Raw genomic sequence first — 22,534 nt, forward strand, 5'->3', positions numbered from 1 at the left:
TACAGGGAGATGTACCAAGTCCCAGAACAATTTGCCAGACCCTTTTCTGATGGATGACACAGGCAAGAATTCCCATGTGATTCTGTGATTCAAGGGCCACCCTGCTCCCAAGAAGACCAAGCATCCCACCATCACTTCCTGGGTCTCCTCCCTGTCCTCTCTGCTAATGGCTCAGGGAGAGAATGGGGTGGCACTGAGCTGCTGCACTTGCAGACCCTTCCCAAAGGTCTCTTGGGCAAAGCAAGGAGAAAACAGGCCGAGTATTCTCTGACTGCAAGAAAGCATTGCAAACTGTCAACTGTCTTCTCATTGCAGCTGTTGTGGGTGTCCTCCAACAATCCACAGCAGCAGAGTAAATCACAGCAGCAATGCAGAGAGAGAAAAGTTTCTGCAAAGGGAAAATAATAACAATAATAAAAAAAATACACACAATTTTCCTTCTAAGATTTCCAGTTCACATAGGCTAAGCAGTGCAGATTAGCTAGGATTTACTTTACCCAAAGATGCATCCCAAATCCCTCCTGCAGTCTGCATTCGCCCAGATGTTTCCTGCAGCTGGATGCTGGCCAGCCTGATGCCTGCCTTCGCCAGATGTGCAGCCCGCTCCCACGCTGCCAAGTGTTTTGCCTGCCGAACATGTTTCGTCCACTGGAGGTGGATTTTCCTAATCACCCGCCTGCTCCATGTTCCTGCCTTTCAGAAATTCTTTATTCCTGCCAGGCACTAAATCTGATGGTTGTAGTAGGTGTTTATATGGGAATAAAAATGGCAGACTGACAAATCCCCAGGGCCAAAGGTTTTTCTGGTGGACCTTTTGCACTGAAACAGAGGAAGATGAAGAGCACTGGGATGAAAGCCAGCCCTCCAACTGGGGTACAGAAAATTAACTGTGCTTCTTTTTTTCTGTGCAGAGGCTGTTAAACATGAATTTAGCACAGTGTCAAGTGCAGGTTTCACAATCTCAGCTTGTGTTCACCCTAGGCTGCTCTGGAGAGTACTGAGTCTGGGAGCACTCAGGGAAGGGACACAGTCACCACGACTCCAGCTTCACTTATTCTGGAGGCAGAGTTGTGCAAGCAGTTTGAATGAAGAGAGCATTTCTAAGAAAATCGAGCTTTTTTGTTCTTTAGAGAGGTTGTAGATTTCAATTTCTTTAATGACAGTTGTGCAGTTTTTAGAGCAGTACAACCTGAGGTTCTGCTTCCTTTAGCCTAGGTGCCCTTGTTGCAGCTGCAAGCCCTCTCCACAGACCTGACTTCCCACCTCATATCACCCCTGGAAAGCTCCAAGCTCCCCCAACCAGCAGGACCCCACAAAGCAGCCCAGACCCTGCCCTCCTCCTCTTTGCCCTGCCAGCTCTCCTTGGGCTGACTGCAAACAGGGAGAGATGCCCTGCCTGGTCTCCAGTCCATACAGCGTTCACATATATGTGTGTACGTAGGGAGGCAAGGAAATGTGTTTCCTTCTGCAACCAGAGAGGGAGGATGGCATGTTGTCTATTAATAATTCAGCAGAAGAACTCCTCCCAGGGTCTCAGAGCTATCTGGGGGGTTTGCTTGCTGACTTGTCTCCTTTCGCTTCTCCAAAGCCACCACAATTCCTGATCTTTTGGCAGCATGTGTAGTTTCTCTTCCGGTTTCTTACCATGGGTGATACCAGTTGCTATTTTGTCACCCTGACCCTGCCACTTCTATATAACTGTTTCTTATTAAGAGATAAACATAAGCATGGATTAGTCAGGGAAACAACTCTGGGCGAGGTGCTCTCATAATGCTAACAAACACAAGAGATGGCAAATATTAACTCTCCTCGCTGTAAGCTTGTCCAGCCTCCAGCTGCATGGGAGACGAGCGATAGCAGCATTGCTGAGGCTGGTGATAGCCTGAACAACCCCAGGCTCAGGTTTATGTATGGGAGCACAAACAGTACTCACAGCTCCTGGCTTCTGACCCTGGTCAGACAGCACCTCCCTCAGTGCTGCCCCATACATGCACCCAGGTGTCCCAAATTGCCAAGTGACTGTGAGCCCAGGGCTGGGCAGCAGCTGCTGGGTGTCTGCGAAGAGCTGGCTGGCACCGCAGTGCTGGCTCTGCTCCTTATTTCCAGCTGCTACTTCAATTAGAAGTAGCTAAAAATACACAAGTGTATTTTAGCTCCCAATACTATTTTCCATGTATGCGAGAGGAGAGGGATGCTATGCAGGCGTGAAGGAGAGGTGTATAGCTTGTCCTCATTTGGGGAGTGAGAGGAGGAAGGTCTGGAGGAAGGGAATTTATTTCCAGGCACAGCCCCTGCAGACACAAGTTCAGAAAGCTCTCTGAGGATCTTTGATCAGGATTTTTTTGCAATCTTTGCAAGAGCGTCAGACAGCAGATCACACTAGTGTACAGGCTGCAAAATATATTTAGGCACCTCCAACACTTCTGCAGGGAGGCAGCTTTCTCTTCTCCTTCGAGAAAACTGTATTTATCTGGAGAGCTTTGTTCCAGACTTGACAAATAAAGAAGTTGTCCAAGTAATTGCTTCCACATTAAGGGCTTTTACACTGCATAGCTGCACTGAGCAGAGGTCACCCTGCCATGCAGCTGCCTGGCAGTGATGGGCAAGCAAAGGCTTGTCCTGAAGATCCAGCAGGAGGGTCCTCCCTGAGATTTGCTGCAAGCTACCTACAGCAGCTTTGCGCCAGGCCTGCTGTGAAACCCATGTTCTTAGTGATCCCAGGACAAACTCACTGGGTGGTACAAACATGTTGTGATGATTTAGGTGTATGTTGACTTTGTGTGTGTTCTGGTGTGTGACCCAGCCTGATGGCAGAATTACTTGAGAATAGATGTTCAAAGAACTTTCTCCTTCTGAGAGCCATAAATAAGTAAATAAAGCCTTAGACATTTAGTCAAAAGAGAAGGCACAAAAATTCCTTCCTAGACACCTTCACAGAAAAACTGCATGTCAAAATAGAAATGCAGAAGTCTTCTTTGAATGTGGAAGCTGTGTAGGAAGGTTACAGGCCTCACGGGTTGTACTGGAGAAAACCTAGTGCAGATGGTGAATGTTCTGGTGTCTGCCAGTCTCAGCCGCCTGACACGTAGGCAATGACAGGGTGAGACCCTCAGCTCTCCCAGAGCCCCATGGCCCAGCTGTTGGCTGTGCACCATTGCAAATCAGGGAAGCTAGGCTGGTGCAGCCAGTTGGGAAATTTGTGTCCCAGCCTGGAGGAAGAGAGACAGCCCCTTCAAGAATGGCGGGGAGACGGAGAGGTATCAAATGCTCCTCCTAAAATAGCTGCTCTTCCACAGCACAGAGCTTGGAGGCACTGTCCGGATAAAAGCAGAGAACGGCAGCATATGGTGAATAGCCTGATGCCAAGTGGAATTTTTCCAGCCGTGTTCGAGGAACTTGGTTCCAAGTGCTGCTTCGAAGGCCTCAGCTCAGAGCCTATATTTAACCACGTTGAATTTGCTGGCAGCCAGGATGGAGTGGACAGTGCCCAGCACCTCCCTGGCACATCCCTCCTCTCCCAGAAAAGCTTCTTTAAAGGGCTGAAAGTGTCTCCTGATACAAATGCAAGGATCAGATGGAAAAAAAAAGTAAGGAACACACATTTGGGGCAGGTCAAACATGGTGTGCTTCTTGCAGTGGATGTCACATCCAAGGAAGTGTATGGGAGCAGGAGTTGCCTCCAGACATCCTCATGCTGTTGCTTGGACACTCTGAAATATTTTTGACTTTCTTAGAGCCTTTACCTAGCACCAGACATGCCCAGAGGGAGAGCACAGCCCTGGCTGCACACCTCCAGCTCCCCCTGGAAGAGAACCAGCCCACCAATACCACCATCTTCAACCATCAGCAGCAGCCCTGTGCAAACATCCCTGCTCCCGAGTATCCCAACCCAGCCCCAGACCTGACATCAAGTTTTAAGATGTACAGACAGCCACACACCAGGCTGTAAAGGGCTGGTTGGATTACTCAGGCTTTGAGCTCCATCTCCTGTCCTCTTGGCTCAGCTCCATTAGGGCACCAGGGCACGCTGCCTGCAGCCGAGAAGCAGCAAACTTTGCATCAGAGCTACCAGGGCTGGAGTTGCTGGCCTTGGTCCACAAACCTCCATGCAGAAATACGTCTTTCATGAAGTGGTATCATCATTTCCATGTCTGGATAAATAGCCCTTGGATTTCTTAGCATCCATTTCTGAGCTCCTTAACATGGTTATGTGAGGGCAGACAGAAGCTGTCTAGAGTAACTCCAGTGTTTACATCATTGAGAGCCAATTCACTTCTCCCAGCTTGAAAGTTTTATTTTGCCACTACTTTAAGGAGGCAGTGCTGTATTCCTGTGAGGACCTTGTAATTATTCAGTCCCTCAGGAGCTCCAGCATTTATTGCATTAGTAACTGCTTCAGCACAGAGGCATTTTCCTGAAGCTAAATGCTGCTGGACTGTAAGGCGACACGGCTCTGATGGGGGTCAGATTTGACGTCAATGCCACACGCTGGCTTCTGTCCTGGGTGATATCGATGCACAGGCACCCTCCTGCCCTCATCTTCCCCCTCACCCTCCGATCCCGAGGAAGGGGCAGAGACCTCCGCTCAGGACCACATGCCAGCTCCCAGCACCCTGGGTCATGCTCAGCCTCCTCAGAGACATCCAATCCATCAGCTGGTGACTGTGCCCAAATTCACGTCCCCTCCCTGCTCTATATCGGTACCAGTGGGAGCACAAAGCTGCTGATCCCAAGCAAAATGGGAGAGAGCACGACGCGGGCACAGCTGGGCCTTCCCCATATGGGGCAGCAAGGCCCACGTGCATCATGTCAGCCTTTGTGTGGTGTGCTCCTCACATAAACACCTCTGTGCGTATGCATGTAGAGCCACCAGGAGCTCCAGAAAACATTACACCATCCAACAGGGCCTGCAGGCCTGGTTCCTTCTTGGGGCCCGTGTGAGCGAGCAGCTGGTGGTGGTTGGTGGTGCTTGGAGCTGGGAGGACACTCGGGAAGAGCTTGGGAATTCTGTCAGTTGGAGGAGAGAGGAGAAGCCAAGCTGACAAGCTGCAGGACTGCAGGAGGCCATCGTGTGTCAGGGTGTGAGGCAGGCTGGATGCATAATGGTTCAAAATCAGAGCCAGCTCCCAAGCTGTCTCCAGCAAGCTGCACTCTCCCTCTCCTTTAACTCAGCAGATTTCTCTCCATTGTCCTTCCCCAGCTCAAGTTTGAGCTCAGAAGTCTCCATCCCATGCCAGCCAGTTCCCTCCCTTCCCCTTGCCTATCATATCAGACCAAGGTGGTGTTGCCAGAGCTCTTCCCATGGGATGAAGAGCCAACCCTCAGCAGGAGGGATGTGGAGGCTGTCAGGCCAGGTGAATCCTATGAACATTTCCTGACACAATGGTGGTTGGATGCTTCTGAGCCAAGGTTTTCCCCATATGTTCAGCTTTGTTGAGGTACCAGTCAGGTTTCTGTATGGATGTAGCATCCTTCCTCATAGCTGCATCCTCTGCCACATTCAATATTGTTTTCAGAGTGGTAGGTGTGAATGGAGTGGCCTCAAAATGTCTCAGGTGTTTAAATGTAAGAGGAGCACCACCAGCCGAAGCTGTGCATTCTTCCTTGCCCCAGGTGGGTGTTTTTGCTGGGTCAGAAGGCAGGACTGCCTGCTTCCCAGCATCTTATTGCCTGTGCCTGGTCACTGCCTGTGACTCTCAGCTGGGCTGCACAGAAAGTTGCCCACCATGGGCACTGTCTCACAGGGACACTGGGCTGGGTGTGCCTCAAAGTGTCACCTTGGGTTATCACAGGCAGCCAGACCATTTTAATATTCTCCCACTCTTCAAACACAGCCTTGATAAAAGCCTCCCATTTCCAGCAGCCTGACTCAGCCACTGGCCCACTGGGAGCCAGGAATTACTAAGCCCTCAGCAACTTCCCCCACAGCTGTCTTTAAAGGCAGGGACAGAGTGAGGATTTGAGCCATTATCTCGGCTACCATGTGGACTTGATGAACTCTCCTGCTTCTCTCAACAAGATAAAGGCCAAGTTAAAGGAGTCCTTCCCACTCTTTTCCCTCAGGCCACAGACGAAGAAGGACCTCAGTCCCTGGCGGGACACCAAGTGTGCTCTGAGCTGGGGACTTGAACTCCAAGGACTCTGGAATACCAGTGAGCTGCTGAGCTCCTGGTATTGCAAAAGGCACTGGTGTTATGGCCTGCTCTCAGGAACTGTGGTCCTGCAGAGCAGAGCAGAGAGAGTGCAAGAGGGGCAGGCACCCAGGAAGCATCCCTGAAGCATCATTTGACATTAAGATAACCTGTGCTTCTTCTCATTTTCTCTCTTAATTCTCCACAAAACACCTATGAATTATCCACCTCTGGCCAGCTCCCACTGTACAGAGCTCACAGTAGGAGATTTTTGTCTTTCATTATTGTTCTGCAGCAAAGTGGGATAAAAGACAAAGTCCTGGTTTGGGAGAAGGGCTGGAGCCAAAGCTGAGTGTGGGCAGCATGCTGTGATGCTCCTGCTTTCCACGGGACATCAGGGTCCCTCCTCAGCTGCCCAGCCACAGGGCCTGGAGCTGAGCCAAGCTTAGCTCTGCACAGGCAGTAGAAGGGAAAAAAAACTGGAGCTGGCAGCCTGCAGACAGGGCCACACATGCTCCCAGGCCACGTTTTCTGCCTTTCTTCAGAGAAGAGCTCCAGGTCTTAGTTCTAGCACTGGCAAAGTCTCTCACATTGCTCCCTTAGCCATAGCCTCCCAGATGGAGGACTCATCAGTTCCTCCCATAGATCCTGTTCATGCTGAACCCACTTGGGTGTCGACATGGATGCTGCTGTTCTGAACATGTAAGCTATCAGACTTGAATGGCTGCATCTTTGCTCTTATCCTCCAAGGAATGTTATGAACAACCCATTGAACATCTGCTGATGACACCCCTTGCAGGACTCCGCATGATGTTATTTGAAAGCCCAGGTGCAACATGTTCAGTTCGCAGCTGCACAGGCTCCTTGCGTGTCAAGCCTGTGCCACTGCTGGGGTCCATGCCACAGGAGAAAAGGCTGGGTGTCAAAAACTGCAGACAGGGAAACAGAACCAAAAAAGGACTCACAGACTTTAACTATTAAAGAAATAGGAATGGCCAGCTGTCCAGATCCAGACTGCAGCTTCGACGATTTGCACAGAATAGCAGCTTTGCTAATACAAAAGACTCATTTACTCAAGTGAGTAAATGCTGCTTGGACCGGCAAGGAGAGCATGAGGTTAAACCCAACAAAGGGTTTGCTGCCTGGACACCGCAGAATGCCCCATACTGACACTTGTGCCATATTCAATTCATGCCTTCACTAAAGGTGGATGGATTGCACAAGCATGGGGTGAAGATGAGAATCATTTTCACACTATAGCAGTAAATTGTAGAATCTGTCCAAAATCAGAGGAAGGTGAGAAAAAGAGACCTGGAAGAAATAAATATCGACTGCAAGAGAAATAAATATCGACTGCAAGAGGCCAGCTGGCAGTCCTGCCACCTGCTCCAAGGCAGGTTCAGCTTTTCCTGAAGGAGTCCCAGGGGATGCACAGAGCCCAGGCTCCCCACCAGCCCTCCCAGCTCCCCCCAGACACTGGCACTGAAACTGAACCACCACAGATAAAATGCAAGATAAACAGAGCAGGAGGAGACAAGAGGGTCAAAGCATTTGGGACCTACCGGCCCTGGGACAAAAAGATGACTAACTTGTAATATTTCCTTTACTAGTACTGAACATTTTAGTGCTTCCAGTTCATCTCTGATCCTCTCACTCCCTCAAATGGAAATGAGAAAATGTATCCCGTGGTGCTTTTACAAAACAAAACATCACAAAGTATTAAGACAATAAAGTTACTTTGCTTCTGGCAATCTGTTTTCAACTCCCCCCGATTTGGTAATAATGTTATAATTGAGCCTGCAGTTATGAATGGTCTTGTCTTCCTTTCCTACAAGTATTTCCTCACCTCATACAACAATATGAAAGCTGACGTATTTTGGTGATTTTCTGGAGGAAACACAGGGCTGAAACACATTGCACAGACTGATGTGTGTTGGGGAAACGCAGTCCCTAGAGAAGCTGGCTCTACTCCTGGGGCTAACCATTTTGCAAAGCTATAAATGAATCCAAATTTGTTATTGTTTTTAATTAAGAAAAAAGAATTCACACAGCAAATGATTTAGAGCAGTAATAATTACATAATCAGGTCTAAAATTACATATTCCAAAGAGAAATGTACAGGGTGATTCTCATCATTACTGGAAAAAATAGCAGTACATATGAGAAGAGCTAAAGCAGGGGAAAACACAGAGCCCCCAAAATAGCACCTATGAACTAGCTTGTATTTTTAGCCTCCTGCAAGTCAGAGGGGGGACAGGGAGCCCAAGACACACAGGATGTGCCCTTGGGCAAATCTGGGCTGCAGATCTTTCCCACAACAAGAAGAGCCCTTGGATGGCAGCAGATGTTGCCCATACCAAAGATGCTGAGCCAGCAAAAACTCTCCTGTCCGTATAGCTCTGTTTACAGCCTGGCTGTACGGGCACAGCGAGCCAGCCCAGCTGGGTCAGCAGGATGTGACAGAGGACACCTGGTCCAAGGCAGGGAAAAGAAGGGAAGAAATACGATCCAGTGTTTTCTGGCTCGCTCTTGATTTGGAAATGCCACGTGACGCTTAATGGTCTATATAATCACAAAGTGCTTCCCTCTGAACATGAAACCTCTTATAAAAGAAGCAGTCCTCTTGGCTAAAATTTCCAGAATCCCTGTGGTGCAGTAATAAATAAGATGAATGCAGGGATGTGGGATCCTCTCATGCAACAGCTGACTCTGGATGCCAAAGTGCAGATATCTCGATTGCCTTCTAGCAGGCAGGCTGTGCCCACAGCTTTGATATATGAGCAACCTCATAAAAACAAAGGAGTAGCAGCATTACTCTGGAAGACAGGCAGCATCAACAGCAGAGGAAGGTCTTTAAAACTCCATCAGTTCTAACCAGAAGGCAGGACCTGTCCACACAAGTTTCCTGGCTGCTACAGATAAAAACTCTTTTATTGATTGCCAGCGGCACAAAGAAATATGGGGACCATTCTTGTTATCATTCTGCCTCAAAGCTAATGAAAAGGCATTGCAGGTCTGTAGCACTGCAGAGCTGTGGCTAAGCAATTTAAAATACATCCATGAAATCTAACAGCATGGCGAGAGAGGAATGGCTAGAAACTCAGCTGTACCCTTGGCAGACAGCAGGAAAAATAAGTTTCACTACGTTGGGCATGACTGGCCACATGTACCCAGACATTTGCAGCTGTAAGTGATTTCTGGGATGGCTGGTTTGCTTCCACTGCATCACAGCTCTGCCTCTTCAGCACCGTCTGCTCTGTAAGGTCCCTCATGCTGCCCACTGCACACAGGGTGGGTGGAGGGAGCTCATGCATGCACCTTTCTTGGTTCCAGGGACTGGACAAGGCAGCTTGTCCATGGAATAAATACATCCCTGAACCAGTGGATTTTCCCAAGCGGTTCACTTTGTGCAGTGAATTAAAGATCAGACCTTCTTGTATTCACCTATGAGGTGAATGCAGAGAAGTGATAGGCAATGAGTTACAAAGCCTGCTTCATAACAGACACCATAAAGGGTTCTCAAGCTCCAAAACGTGTCTTAGTACATCTGCTCTGTAAGTCTTCAGCTTACTTCAAATTTTGGTCTACAGATTAATTTCTGGAGCCCAGAGCTGGGCCACAAAATCAGGTGCACCTCATATCCCAGACTCCAAACTTGAGCTTGAGCATCCCCTGATCATATGATGTTTGTTCCAAAGTCAGACCAAGAAATCAAACTCTGGTAAATCTTCCCCAAAATGACTCATGACCCCAGACACTTCCAGAGGGTTTCCAGAGCTCTGCCAGCTTCTGCAACCTGCTGTTTATAGCTCTGCAACCTCTGACAACAGCTTGTCCTTATTCATCTACTGAGAGCCAAGTGCTTTCAGCCCAGGGATAGATGTGTCAGGTTGTTGGTGACTAATGGAGCTTCACTCCCATTAAGTCAGCACGTTAATCTACTGAGGGTCACCAGAGAGCAGGGGCTCGCTGCCTCCACAAGGTAAGTGCCTGCTAGCACCTGTCCTGCTCCCGCAGCTGCACGCAGGCTATTGCCTCCAAGAAAACCTTCAGTGTGCAGGAAGACAGATGGCCCCGCTAGGAAGCAGAGGGAAGGATGACCATTAGGTAGTTTGTCAAAGAAAGGGGTCTCATGGCGTGGGACTGCTGTTGGCCCAAAGGACAGGCAGGAAAAGGGGCTGTCAACAAAGATCGAGGTGCAAAAAAGCAAGAAGCGAGCCCTGCTGGGGCAATCAAACCTGGCTTCTTCTTCATGTACCTTTGGGGATGGGTGTTCCGATGCAGGACACAATGCCTGTGAGGCCAGCCCTTCTGGAATTGCTGCTGATAAGACACCAGCTCCTACCAGCAACTCCAGTGCTGGAGCCATTCCCACATCCAGTGCCCATGCCTGTGCCCCAACACCTCAGAAAATTTTTGCTGATGTTTTACCTCTTCCTCAGAGGTGATATTGATAGATTTAATTTCTGATGCTTGGACATCTATTTTCACAATATTTTTTAAGAATTATATTCTCTTAGGCACCTGTGTCCCTCTGATTGGTGAAATGTATCCAATGACCCCAAAGTCATCAGTGGGACAGGTAGTGAGAGAGACAAAGATGATTGAAGCCTTATTTCCTTATGACACCAGACAAAAAAAATCCTTTTTGTGAGGTTTGCCCCCCATCTGGAATTACAGGGTATAATTTTTGTAGCTGTGTTCAGACACTGGGGAACAGCCTGAGGCCATGCTGGAGGCATCACTCAGGACCTCAGAGCAGGGTCCTGAACCTCTCAGGCATGCAGAAAGGCAATGCCAAGCCCCTTCCAGGCTTTCACCTGTGATGCACGTGGCCACATCTCCCTCTTCTTGGCCATGAAATCAATGCCTGTCCACCTCCATGTGCAGCCTTCCCGGAAAGGACTGAGACGTTCTCAGAGGAGGGCATTCAGACCAAGGCAGGAGCAATGCCAGCACTAATCCCGGCAGCGGAACAAGGAGACCTTCCTGTGATGGATGGAAAAGCAGGAAGATCAATGTGGAACAAGAGAGCTTTCCAGTCCCCGAGCCTGGTGGCAAGCGCCCAGCCCTGGTACACTGGGTGGTTTGTTTAATGCCCAGTGAGGACAGAGGGGGGTGAAAAGCCATGCAGTGAGCCATGAGCCAGGTTCCCTGACTGCTCGGGGTGGTTTTTGGAGTATGAGAGTACAACCCCCTGCGTGCCTGGCAGCCCAGCACAGCCAGGACACAGGACTTGCTGTGATGGCTGGATAATCACTGTGGCACAAGGGGTTCTGCCCAGCAACTGCCACCAAAATAGCAGCAGAAATAACCTCCCCTAATGAAAGGGCCTTGCTTAGGTCCAGGGCTCCACTCTGGGCCATTCAAGTTGAATCCCTCTCTCTCATTTCACATTCAGGTGCTGTTCTGAATTAATAATGGCAGAATATTAATGGCTATGCTGTTTTCTCTTGGTCAAACCTGGCTCACCCTCTCACTACAGCAGCAGGCACGCAGCTCAGAACCCCAAAGGGGGATGCAGAGCCCGCGCAGGGTCTGTCTGTCCTGCAGCTGGAGCCTGGTTACTGTGCTTGGCCCTGACACCAACTTTCCAGGCTCCTGTGCCTGTGATGCTCTTGGCTTCTTGTCCAACCCAAGAAAGCAGTACAGCCACCAGAACATAAGGAGATAGAAAACAAGGAGGCAATGCAGCACCCTTCAGACCCTGCATGGTTTCCCACTGAATTACAGATTGTCTCTCATGTTTTATGACACCAAAATGTCCCAGCTCTGCTGTGCTGCCTCGTGGCTCTGTGGCACCTGGTGAGGGCAGCTATCGCAGCAGCACTTTCTCAGCAAGATTTATTTACCCTGGAGACACTTGCTTTGAAGGCACCCCGTAAACATTTATCTCCTAATGTTGGTGGAGCCGATGGGCAAACTACAAAGAGAAAACAACTTGCCATACCTAGCTATCAGCATTGGACCAAGAAATCAGGCTTTCCTAGCTCTTAATTTGGATCTATTTCAATATAATAGCTGATTGCACTGCTCTTAAAATGCCTCAGCCCTGTCCATAGCTTGGCTTTTCCGACTGGTAAGTGGCTGGTACAACGCCAGCCATGGGACAGAGGGAATGCCCCACCAAATGTCAGCTTCACAGCCTTCAGCTGGTGAGGTCTGCAGTCTGCTGGTTACAACTTCCAGCAAAGTGCCATGGGGCAATAAAGGACACGTGAAAATGGGATACTAACCCCGGGGATGGCTTACATATAGCCAGGGGAGAGTGTGGGGAAAGCCTTTCTGCACCCTAATCATCCTCCTCTCTTGCATTGTCTGCCTGGCACATGCCCTGCCCCGAAGGCAACAAAACATAAAACATTTCATGAGCTAGAAGAACATGGAAAGTTTATGAAGAGCTGCTGGCACTATATTCACAAGCATGCAGAGGGAACAGAGTGATTTTTATTTTCCACCACTCTTAGATTATTGTCATAAAGCTCTCAGAGATGCCTGGCACGAGGGGATGTAACAGCAGGAAGACAGGAGAGCGTCGCTACAGGGCGAGCAGCGTCTTGTGAGGTCTGAGATAAACAGCACCGTGAGCCCGACTGTGAGCAATTCCCTGTGGAACAGGCTGGGCACATGTACACATATTTTCTCTGTATTAAAATTTGCAGAAGATTGTTGGGCATTGTCAGCATTTGCATTTACTGCACCTTTTTTCTTCTCTGGTTGCTGTTCACACACTGCCTTGCCAAAATGCAACCTGCTCCATGGGTAAAGGTTACTGACAGGCAAAGCAAAGGTCAGTTGCATATATGCTGAACACCACATTTCAGGATATGAAATCTAACATCACAATTTGTTTTTCAGATATGACTGAGGACACAACATGCTCTGTCCATCCTTGGGCCCACACTGCTTCTTCCACACAACAAATTTTGAGGTCAGATCCATCACAGAGTTACTCCAGCTGCCCCACGGGGATGCAGCCTGTCACCCCACTGCCCACATCCATGTCCAGCCCAGCCCCATCCAGAAGGATATTTCTCCTTGGGACGGCCAGTAAGAGGCAGGAATGATCCCACTACAAGGCTCCAGTTCCCAAGGCTGAGTCTGGGGTGTAAGTAAATAGGAAAATCAGCTCCTAATTTCTAGTCAGAGAAAAAGATTGTCTGGCATTGCTTAGCAAATGAACAAGAAGCTCTGCATTGTTTGTTTATACAGTCACCCTCCTCCTCTCCTGGTGAGCTGCAATTATAGGAACTTAATGAACCTTTTTCAAGTCATAGGGATTTATTTTACAGGGCCCATGCAGCTTCTAGAGAGGCAGAATACACACTCTGGAGACTGAAAGGGACTCTGAGACAAACTGGTGGAGCAGTCTTTCCAATCTGTTGTCTTTTCAAATCCTTTCAGTGAGATAGCTCTTTACAAATTAGGATCTCCTCAGCCAAACCCCAGAACAAACCATCTGCATACACAGTGGCTTTAAATAAGCAATCCTGCAACCGCAAATAATATATGGTGAGAAATAGTTGGTCGATTAGCAATCCTCCTCCTCCCCGTGTCCCAGAGGAAGCATATGCAGGACAGAATGTTCATTTGCTGGCATGAATGCACAGCTTTCCTTTCATTTCATCTTGCTTTTGTAAACAGACCCATTTGTGTGCCACTGAGGACAGAGGATGTCATATGGCCTGTTCACACTTACAGGTTCCCTCAACATGCCATCACACTTCATTAAAAAATGAGTGGAAGGATAAGGAGCCAGCCCGTTAATCCTCCTGGGGTCACGGGGGTGAGAGGTTTCCTCTTGGCGTCACTGGGGTGAGAGGGTGAGGGCTCTCACTTTCACAGGAGCCAGCCTCTGCGCTGAGTGAAAATTAAATATCGGGCCCTTGGGATCATTTAATTCATAGCTCCAGCAGCTGCCAATAGCCTCCTGCTTCCATTTTCCAGGGCAGATCGTGTTCACAGGCATCTGCAGGACTAAGGAGGTGTGCTGCTCTATCTGCCTCTCTATTCAAGGTATGTTTAAGGTACAATAAGTGTTTCTGTGGAGATGACAATTTCCCCCTTACTACCTCTACCTCTGGTAGTTGTTGGGAATATTGTTGGGCTCCAAAATTAAATGGAGATAGAGAAAAATAATATCTTAATTTTATAAAACTAAATGCAGATAGTAAAACAATTATCTGTCCTATGCTGTGGTTAGATTCAGGTACTGCACATCAAGGCTTTTAAGTTCTAAGCTTATCTCTGTCATTAATTTTACTTTAGTATGTAGGCTTGGCTGTGTTTCCTGACTGCTCTATCAATTTTCCCATCATTAACAGTGGAAGAACAGCTCGGAGCACTAAGGATTTGTTTGTTAATATTTGTAGACCATTTTGAGATTCAGTTTAAATTCTTGTTTATGGATTTAGAAGAGTTCCAGCAGTGATTTCAGAGCATTCTGTTGATCTGAGGTACCTCCTACGAAATGGATTTGGCCTCTGTTCGTTCATTCTCTTCTCTTGGTCAACTTCTCTGTGCCAAGGAGAGCAGTAACAAAGAAAAACGATGGAGGGTTTAATTCCTGGTGCATTTCCCAGTTCAGAGGAAGGATGCAGTTCCTAAGATCAGAGAACATAACTTCCAGCTGATTAACCAATATACAAGCTCAATATACAAGGTAGGTGCGCAGTGAGCACTGGCTGCCTCTGGGGAAATGATGGGAAGGCAGCCAAAGACAAATGTGCTGGATGTCTGCAGGCTGGAAGAAGAGCAGACAAGGGAAATCGGAGTCAAAAGTGGTTCTATGTCTTCTGGTTTGCTGTTGTGTTCAGATGCCCCAGCCTGAGTGGGATCTTTGATATCTGAAACATCAGCAGTGACCTTTAGACATGCTCGTGCTGCTGCCAGCTGCCTTCACATCCATGCACATCCTGCATACAGATGGCCGGACTGAGCATCCTGAGCATATCAAGGGATCTGTGATGAAAACTGTCATGCACATAGATGAAAGGAGAAGATCCGAGTAGAAAAAAAAATGCAGTCTTGTGCTCTGCATAAAAGCAGTGCCCATTGACACACTTACTTTGTAGATCTATGATTGTGACTTCATTAATCTAAGCCTGTTTGAAGAAAGTGGTGTTTCACAGCTGACAGCAGCAAGGCCAGCGAGGAGTGATCTATTATAAAACAGGCTGTGTAGTTCACCGTGTAATTGGGACCTGCTGCTGAGCTCCCTTCTTTGGAAGGGTATTTCTAAAGCATTTCTTATCACGATTAATAGGAGCCTGCGAAAGTGTGCCTCCTCTTCCCCTCCTACAACCCATTCCAGTAGGAGAGCTCCCATTTTTGCCAGTCGGTGCCATCTGTAACCACCCCTGTGCTAACAAAAGCATATTCAACCCATAAATTCCCAATAAACTAAATATAGCTGGGGACAGAAATTGAAATTCTTCTTACTGAGCAGAGATATTTTCTTATAAAAGAGCTTTCTTGAAATGAAACCCGATGTGATCCAGCCTCCAGAAGAGAAAGCAAATATTTATCACCAGTGGGGAATGTGAGGAGAAGGAGGGTACTCATAGTAATTCAGCATGGGCTGTTCAGGGAGTCCATTCATTTCTCTACAATCAACACAACCTGGCAAAGAATGTTTCTCTCCAGTCCTCTCTCCTTGTAAGTCCTGTTTCTTCGGGAGGATCCTTATGGACTTTGAAATGCTTTAAAAGGTCAGACTACACAGCGGGAGGAACTGTAGAGAGAGGGGGGGAAAGCAGCAGAGGGAAAGGCCATCAGTGGAAACCCACTGAGAGGAGAATACTGGCTAGATAAATAATATCGTATTAAGTAGAATTCAAGAGCCAGGCCTGCCATGCTCCACTAACGGAGAGTGAATAATTACAGGAGAGGTTAGGAGGTGAAAGCCTGTCTCCTGTAGGGGATGAGGAGAGGATAATAAGCTTAGCACGCTCACAAAGGCGGCCAAGGAAATCTGACCCTTTATCACACTGTTATCTGTAGAGAAGTAGATGAGATTAGGCCCATAATGGGATTGGTGCCACATGAAGCTTTGCATTTCTGACATTGCAAGGAGGTTACTGACACCAATCCTTGCTAATTTATTGAATTGCTGCAATAAAAATGCCTTCTCTACTGAAAATAGCAGAGAGTAACTGAATAAACCTCTTGAGTAAAAGGGGATTCATTGCCTGAAGAGGATTTGCAGGGCACAACAGTTATTGAGTTAGCAGATTCAGAAGCAGCCAGCTGCCCTGGCGAGGGCCTGAACTGAATAATGATGCTTTCCTGGGCTGTCCTGCCTCCCACCCACCGTGTGTGAGGAGCTGGGATCCTGCTCCCATGTCAGAGAACAGGGAAGTGACCGGCTCAACAGCCAGGCTTCAGACAGAGGTCGACTTCACCTTCATTCTTGTGCCAGGCTAACGCAGGAGTCAGAGGAGGAGCAGGTCCTCACGCTCCCTGCTGTCCTCTGGGACCAGTGTACTCGTGATGCTAACCCTAACCTGGTACTTCCATGCTGTCTGGGACTGCCTTCACCCTTCCTTCTTCCTTCCCCACCTGCACCTGGCTGAGCTGCCCCATCACACCTATACCTGGTGGGACCACGGGCACCAAAAATTCCTCCAGGCTGGGGTTGCAGGTGCCCTGATGGTGAGCAAAACCTGCAACATGGGGACTGCCCCCACTTCTCTGGGGATTCTTCCCCTCCTCTGAGCTTTGCAACTACATTTCAGGGGTGTTTTTTTTTCCCCTTTGGAAAGATCTCTTTATTATTTTGGATGACTGATTTTTTCTCCCCACAATCTGTGAGTTTCTCATCGTCTGTGTGGCCCAAACACATTAGTATCCTGGGAACTCCTGACAGCTATTGACAGAAAATATTGTTTAAGTAGCGGCAACTGATAAAGCACAGATGAAAATGGGTTGAAGTTGGCTGTAAACAATTATTGTGTGAAAAGCATGTGATTACAGTAGCTCTTAGTGAGTCAGCTAAGACAAGCTAAAGATGAAGAAAGTTGAGAATAATACTGTGGGAACTGTTTTTCAGAGAACAGTAGATTTACAACCTCCTCCCCCCCCCCCCCAAAAAAAAAGAAAGCTGAATTCTTTGATACTTTGAACACTTCCAGAGACAAAAGCCCAGGTGGAAGAAAAAAACATCTTGAGAAAGTCAAAATGCAGTTTTTCATCATTTTCAAGATCAGATGGGCTAAAATCTAAGTGGTCAGATTATAATTTTGAAATGATCTTTGTTGCCAAATTGCCCCATTCTGTGAAAAAGATACACACAGAGAAAAAGAGGTTTTAAAGGGTTAAATTATCTAAAAATGATACTAAATGAAAGCTTTTGAGTTGAGCCAAAATAACATTTTTTATCTTTTCTTTTCTTTTTTTTTTTTTTTCAGAAGGAAATAAAAATGTTTTGATTCAGTGCAGGCTAAATTTTTATTAGCTTTTTCTATTCAAGCACCAATCAAAAAAAAAAGCCCTCTTTTTTCCCCTTGTGCTAATTCAGAGCACTCTTGGCAGGAGAGGGTACATCCCCAAGAAGCAGCTTTTCATTTGTGCTTCGCCATGTCATACCGAGAATAATTTTTCCACTTAACTTAACCATAACTTGGTGTGTTTAGCAAATTCCTCCCGAAGGAAACTGGGATGGAGCAAGAAGCAGCGGGGGCCAGGAAAGAAGTGCTGTGACAGAGCGGTGTGGGAAAGCCAGGACAAGGAGAGCAGTTTGAGATGTGCAAAGATCTGCTCTGCGAAGATATGCAGAGACAGGCGGCAAGCAGGGCTGTTTCCCCCCTCTTATATTTTAACTTATCGGCATTTCTGTTCTGATCTGGGGATACGTTTGTGGGAAACTTTCAGCCCCTTAATCATCCAGCTTGGAAAACACCAGCGAGCATTATAAACAAACCCTTCAAGATGACAAATGGAGATGGGCTTATTCCTCGCAGAGGACTTTCTTGTTCGTGTTGCTGGGAAGAAGGGTGCACAACTGGACAAACGAAACAGCCATTCCCACAGGGGAAGACGCTGCGAGCACAGAGCTTAGCTCTTGCCTCCCATGGGAGCAAGGTTTAAGTCTCTCTGTCTGTAGAATGCAACTTGTTTTAAATGCCCCAAATATGACACCGACAATAACTTAAGAGTCTGAGAGCCATGGGACGGTGAGAAGCTGAGCCATGTTACTCAGCCAAGTGACAAATCTAGGGTGCAGAAGGTAGAGTGTACTGCGCAGAGCACATCCTGGAGGACACAGACACTTTTTCTCCTGGTAACACTGGGTATTTTACAGTGATGATATCTCAGAAGAGTGCTTGACCCCCACCGCCAGCTCATTAAAGAAGCAATCTTCCCTGACACCAGCAACCGTTGGTATGAAATGTTATGAAACTCTCACCCTTGCTCTTCTTAGTAACAGAGTTTTCCAAAACAACCTCAAACACAAACTTTCTACCAGAAGAGGGTTCTAGTCTGAAAAATAATCCTGGAATCACATGTAAACTTAATTTGCAGTCCAAAGCACCAGCTGGCCCTCCAGCACCGCAGGCTTAATAGCATCTTCCCTCCTGCAAGAGGCAGGACCAACGGGCAGGACTAGGCTGATAAGGTGTAACCAGCCAGGCTGCAGTGCCCTTGTTCCCAGTCAGCATCTCAGTGCCTGGAACCAGGTTACCATTTTGATCTGCTTGCTTCTTACAAGCATTTTCCACTGGCAAAAAAAAAAAAAAAAAAAAAAAAAAAAAAAAAAAAAGATGACGCACAGGGAAAAAAGCCACGAAGAAGGACCTCCTGTCCTCCCTCCCTCCTCTGGTGTAGTCGCCTCCATTTCTTTCTAGCCATTTAATTGGAAAGTATATTTGCTCGCCCTTGCTTTGTGACGCACTCCAGATATCATGTTCCCTTCTGATTGCTTCCACTTTGTTTGCCTATATATTAATTCTTACAGCTCGCTGCCTGGCTCTGCAGAGCCAACCCCTGCCGGGAGGACAGCCCTTCCGCCAGCCCCAGGACACGTACCAGGTGAGGCCATCCGACTTTCTCACCACCCGGTGAAAGAACACCTTGTTTGGGATGGCGGCTTGGATTTTCCACTGGGGGCAGACACAAGACTTCACAGCAGGGAGGTGGTGACGGACAAGTGCCTGTCCGTAACAGGAATATAGGATGTCTCTTATTCCTGGCAGTGATAAAACCCTGCAGCCCCAGAAATGAGGCAACCAGGACATCTTGTCCCACTTCCCAGGCAGCACAGGTGATGTTCTTCATTGACCTCAGCCCTGAAAAAACAGGGAGCATACAGTAGCAGAGTTTCATCCTTCCTTTGCAGCAGGAAGGATGGACACACACTTCCTCCACCCCAACTTTTCCCTTCCTAAGCATCCTTGCTCCATTGCTGCAGTGCTGTGGGCTCCCAGCGTGGTGCCATGTAGCAGTGCAGGAGACATCTCACCACTTCCTGACGTCTTCCTCTTTTCTCACATGCTCTGTGCACAGGTCTCCCCGTACCGGTGTCATGAGATTAATGGGAAAACACTGATGGGAAAAGTCCAGAGGCTGGCGCAGAGACCGTGGCTGAGACAGAAGCAGCTGAGGACTCTTCCTCCCCACCTTTGCCACTGGGGACACAACATTCTCCACCCCTCATGAGGTGAGGAGAGCCTCAGGTGGTGGGGGGACTGTCACAAGATCTTCCAGATGTATTTCTGTTTCTTATTTAGGTGGCAAATTGCACAAGGTGAGGCTTGTCCCTCCCTGTGCTCTCCAGACTTCTGGCACTCTGCTATATCTGTAGCATAATTACATCTCTTGTCGGCTCTGTAAATAAAGCCTTGCAGCACAAAAGGCGGTCTGGATTAGCAGTTTATCAGTCCAGATGAGCAACAGAAAGGAATGGAGGGAAAAATCCAGGAACAGTCCAGGGCAAAAACTAACTCCCATTTATTTAGCTTTGCACTGCAGCCCAGCAATACCAGCAAAAACAGCACAAGCATGATAGCAGACAGCATTACACCACGCAAATATTTTCATGGAACACTTCCTGGGTATTCTTTTTTCTGCATTGCTTTACCTACCTAATTTTCCATAAGTGAAAACTTTTGCTGATTTACCTTTGCTGAGGAAAATCAGGACTATTTCCCAGGTGTCTGTCTGGGTGAGTAGGAAGGCAAAACGCCTCAAATTTAATTTTCTGCACCCCACCAAAACCAGAGAGTGAATAAATCAGCCTCCAGCGCTTCCCAAGGCACTCAGTTGGCACACATCTGCGGGTGTGCATGCTGGCACTGACACACACATGTGCACAGATGCCACGCTTCACGGCAGCCATCCCTGGGTGGGATTTGGCCAGCACTACCTCCAGGATCCTCTGCAAGCTCAGGAGAAGCACACCAAGCATGCAAGCCAGCACGTACAGAAGATAGACTGCTTCCCTGCAGCCTTCGGGGTGGTTCATGCTGCTGCACAAACGCAGAGCACCCTCTGCATCTTCAGGCTGGCTCCTGGGTACTGAAGGAGCTCCTCTCCATCTGGCTGATGCCAGCACAGTGCCTGGGCCTGGGCTGAAGTCACGCTGCAGCTCTCCAGAGGCTGCATCAGGAGCAGAGCTGAGTTATTCCCTCCTCATCTGCAGAGTCCAAAAACTAAGGAGATAACACACAGATAGCTTGCATTGCAGTCCCTCCCTGCAGCCCTAGAAGAGCCGAGGGATGGTGCTGCAGGACGCCCGCTCTGCACCAGGACACTTGCACGCATCCTCCTAATCAAGCCCAAACTGTCCCAGCACTGGTACCCAAAGGATGCAGTGGTGCAGCACCACCAGGAATAACGTGTGTGTTTATACGACACGCTGTGTGTCTGTCACAGAGCCTGGTGCCCCGGGAAGGCAACAATGACCCCAGGCTGCTTGATGGCACTTCAGCAGTGACCAGCTGCAGATTTGAGAGATCAGCAGAGGAGGCAGCGGTGTCCCCATCAGCAGTGCCTTGCAGCTGGTGGGGAGCAGGAGAGAGCCCACGTAGCAGCACGCCCCTGCAATCACGCCCCGGCTGTGTCCACCCCAGCTTTGACTGGAAATCAGGGAACACAAGCACGTCAAAGAGGCTGGGAGCGGGAGGCTGCCAGACACGCACACCCCGTCCTTCCCTGCCGGAGTCAACAGAAACATGGAGCATTTGGGGGCCAGGAAAAGACACCTCCCTCTTTACATTTTCTGGCTTTGGACAAGGAGGAAATGTTCTCCTGCAGCTGGTGAAAGAAAAACCCTTTTCTGCCAACCCCCTGCTGGGTGAACAGATGCAGGAGGCGAGGAGCTGGGGTGTGCTGTGAGCCCTCCGCTGAGGCCGCTGCTCTGCTCGTCTCGGGCCACTCGCACCAAGCACGGAACCACACAGACAGTGATTTGTAGAGGCATCGTCTCAGTTATTTTAGGAGCACTTCAGAAACTCCTCCTTGGCTTCTGGGAAAGGAACACATTGAGCTGATTGACCCTCCGATTTTTCTGTGGTTAGGGAAAAAAAAAAAATAAAGAGGGCATTATTTTTAAATGCTCAAAATTATTGCCGTGCTCTGTAAGGTGGCATTTCCCACCCAGCTGGGAAGGGTGAATGGCAGCCACCTGCCTTGTTGGAAGAAAATGAGAAGAAAATTGCTGTGTGGAGGAGTCTCTGTGCATTGATTGCTCTCTCCATATGACTGGGATCTACACTGTCACATCCTCAGGTCCCTGTCTGGTAGAAGAAACTTTCACGCCTCTCCAGCTGTTTGTATCCCCCTGCAGCCACCCACTGTTGCAGGTTGGCCCTTCATCCCGGCACAGCCCTTCGCAGGCACTTGGGGCTGTCCCACACCCCAGCCCCACTCTCTTACACCTCGCTCCTTGGTCCGAACACAAGAGCTCACATCAATTTGCTGTGATCCAAGCCAAGTTTGGAGTCTTCAGCGATGTGTATCACTGGCCTTCAGACCTGTGATTTAAAGCTCTCTTAGCTGCACAGGGTTATGGTGTCTGCATAGGCAGTTCTGGTAATACCTGGGAGCAGGTACGTGCTGCATGTGCCTTCAGGCATGGTGCTGCTCACAAACATGCAGACAGACAAATTTGCCCATACAACTCCATGTGCAAAAATGCACTTGCTTTTATCTCCTGGTTCATCCTGGTTCATCCTGCCTATTTCTCAATACACTGTAGGAGCTTCTGGACCAAATGTCACTTAAAGGGGGGAGGCAATACAGAGGATCCCATAGGATACTATTGCAGACACTCTGAACCTTGTGGTCATTAAGTCTTGAAAATGTTCTTCCTTTTATATATATATATATATATATAGTGTTTACAGCAGGTGCTGTCTAATACAGTGATACCAACAAAATATTTCTCCCTGAAAGAGTTAATAGAG

At 48.3% G+C, this 22,534-nt stretch overlaps 2 long non-coding RNA genes across 2 annotated transcripts; one reads left to right on the forward strand and one right to left on the reverse strand.

Annotated features, from left to right (window-relative positions):
• Window positions 1-10,401: 10,401 nt before the first annotated feature.
• LOC118174025 lies at window positions 10,402-12,189 on the reverse strand. The gene is made up of 2 exons (XR_004754505.1): window positions 12,082-12,189; window positions 10,402-11,120 (listed from the first exon to the last, which is right to left on the reverse strand). It is a non-coding gene; the product is annotated as an uncharacterized LOC118174025 (long non-coding RNA).
• A 206-nt stretch (window positions 12,190-12,395) lies between these two features.
• Window positions 12,396-14,971, forward strand: LOC118174026. The gene is made up of 3 exons (XR_004754506.1): window positions 12,396-12,714; window positions 14,079-14,147; window positions 14,504-14,971. It is a non-coding gene; the product is annotated as an uncharacterized LOC118174026 (long non-coding RNA).
• The last annotated feature ends 7,563 nt before the right edge of the window (window positions 14,972-22,534 follow it).

The sequence above is a fragment of the Oxyura jamaicensis genome, chromosome 13 (assembly GCF_011077185.1).
Source record: "Oxyura jamaicensis isolate SHBP4307 breed ruddy duck chromosome 13, BPBGC_Ojam_1.0, whole genome shotgun sequence".
NCBI classification, from domain to species: domain Eukaryota; kingdom Metazoa; phylum Chordata; class Aves; order Anseriformes; family Anatidae; genus Oxyura; species Oxyura jamaicensis.